This window comes from Episyrphus balteatus, chromosome 3, assembly GCF_945859705.1.
Source record: "Episyrphus balteatus chromosome 3, idEpiBalt1.1, whole genome shotgun sequence".
NCBI classification, from domain to species: domain Eukaryota; kingdom Metazoa; phylum Arthropoda; class Insecta; order Diptera; family Syrphidae; genus Episyrphus; species Episyrphus balteatus.
In genome coordinates this window covers 104,024,692-104,027,245 of record NC_079136.1, presented here as the reverse complement: position 1 = coordinate 104,027,245, position 2,554 = coordinate 104,024,692, and positions in this window count along the sequence as shown.

The following is a 2,554-nucleotide window of genomic DNA, read 5'->3' as shown; positions in this document are numbered from 1 at the left end:
ACGCAATATTCTTCGTTTTTTAAGTTTTTTTTACACTTTCATAACATTTAAGTCAAAAAAAACACATTAATGAGTATTAATTTTTTGTGCTTTTTATTAAAGCCCAGTTTATTTTCATAAAAAAATAAGTTTTATTTCATAAAAAAGGCTACTGAAAGTAATTAAAAAAAAAACAAACAAACAAAAAAAAAATAATTTTTAACACTCATTAACGTGTTTTTTTGACTTAAATGATATGAAAGTGTAAAAAAAAAACTTTAAAAACGAAGAAAATTGCGTTTGATGCAAAATTATGGAGAAACTGTTGTCCGCAGAAAAAAAGTTTTGAGACAAACTAAAACTGTAATTAATTCTTAATTGGTTGTAAAAAAATCTTTCAAATCAAACGTAGTTTGGCAAAGATAAAGCCAGATAAGGGAAAAGAGAACAAAAATCATAAAAACCTTGGTAACTCGAAAACGGGACGAAATCGACAAAATTACCTCTTAAGTTTTTCGACTTAAAATGACCTCAGGAATCCATGGTTTTTGTTCGGGGCGGTGACCATAGAGGAAGGAATACCTAGAGACGCGACTTCGGTTGGTTTTTCTCTTCCACCCTACAAGCTGCAATGAGAGGAAAAACTCCACAGTGCTTATATGTGGTAGTTTTCCCGTGCATTTTAAATGGCACCAACACATTCAACTGTGGAGTTGAGCTCAAAACACTTAAAAACAATTTAAGTGCTCAGTAGGAAATAAATTCATAAAAAAATAATATAATAAATTCAAAACACGAACCTTTTTTTTTTTATTTCTCTACATATTTATTGAAAGGTAGGTGTCTGGAGTGAGCTATTTGAGCTATTTGAGCTATTCAAGTTCATGTACAAACCAAAATCATGTTTAAATTCAAAATTTGTGAGGACATCTACTGGTGAAAGGAAGGTATTAAACGAATTGTACTTTTCACACGTATTCACAGATAGGAAAACAAGAGAAAAATAAGAGAGATTATCTGAAATTAAATTTGCGGGTGTTTTAGGTAAGGGGGGTACGAGTCGGCTCTCTAGGTATTCCTTCCTCTATGGCGGTGACTGTGGGACACCCTGTATATTACCTTTTCTGCTTCGGAATTCAACTGATAATATTTATGGCCAAACATTTTTTAAAATAAATTCATATTTTATTAGAAAAAGTTTGGAAAAAAGTCATTTTAAAATTTTTGTTAATAACATTTTTTTTTTAATTCTGAGTTTAAGGGCCATTTTTTCAAAAACTCTTAATTAAATTTAGTGGATTTAAATTTAAGAGATAAAAATGAGCTTCTGGCTTTTTAAAAATGTTTTTTAAAATAATGTAGGTGTTGCCGTTGTTTTCAAAATATATTTTTTGTGTTTGAAGTCAGATTGTGAGAAAATTACATTTATCGCTTAAACGTTGGAAGATTGTCCCTTACTCCCTTATATTCTTTTCCTTAAATTACCTAGATAATCTTTTGCTTTCATTTGTTTTATGAAATTTAAGAAAAAAAAAATGGTTTTGTTCAAAAAAAATTTAATTTAAATTTTTAAAAACAATACGGCAACATCGCCAATTTTTAATCTATAGACTTTAAAGTATTTTTAATTACCTACGTTTGAAAAAAAAAAATCGTCAAAGTCAGAGCTGTTCGGCCGGGTTCCTAAATAATTTGCTTTAGTCACTCTACTACCATGGTATAAAAAGAGAAGGTATGATCTTTAGAAAAAACTCAGTATCGAGAACTGTCAAAACTTATGGCTACTTAAAGTTTTGACAGCCCAGCCCATTGAAATTGTTGTTGTAAACAAATTTGTCTTGGAAATTGTTGTTGCTTTTGACTTTGCCAAACGTCAAAACCTTATTACCCCATTTTGTAAGATGACGGCTCTAATGATCATACCTTGTCTTTTTATACCATGCTCTACTATAGCGATGGCGAACCAATGGCACGCGTGCAATTGGTGGCACGCCATGAAATATTTTCGGCACACCACCAATTGAGTAATACAATTATTGCACATTTGAGCGAGATTCAATGATTTTTCCAATAAAGATTTTTCTTAAGAAATTATTCCACTGTAAAACTCTTTTCTTCTTCTTCTAACTTGATTACAACAATAAAAAAAACTTCATTGGAAGAAGTTGAATGGTAAACTGCAAATTTTGAGTAAAGATTATATTGATATACTAAATGTATTTTCCAAACTTGAACAAATTTAACAACGGTTTGAATTAACATGAAAAACCAGACTAAAACTAACTGAAGAGTTTTTTATCGGTAATTAGTTCATCAGTCGAAGAATTTTCGTCAAGGTTTTTAAAACTGAAAGAGTTATCGGAAACGCTTAGGTTCATTATGTACCCTGATATGACATCCATTGATAAACGTTACTTGTCAACATTGGGTGGATATTGAAGAAATTGAAATGCGGCTGAATGAAGTCCAATCTAGTTCGTTATGTGCTCAAAAATTCGTCGAAACAAGGAAAGACTTGGAACCAATCGAACTAGAGAGCCTGGAGTGCAATTCGACAAAGAATGTAAATTGCAAA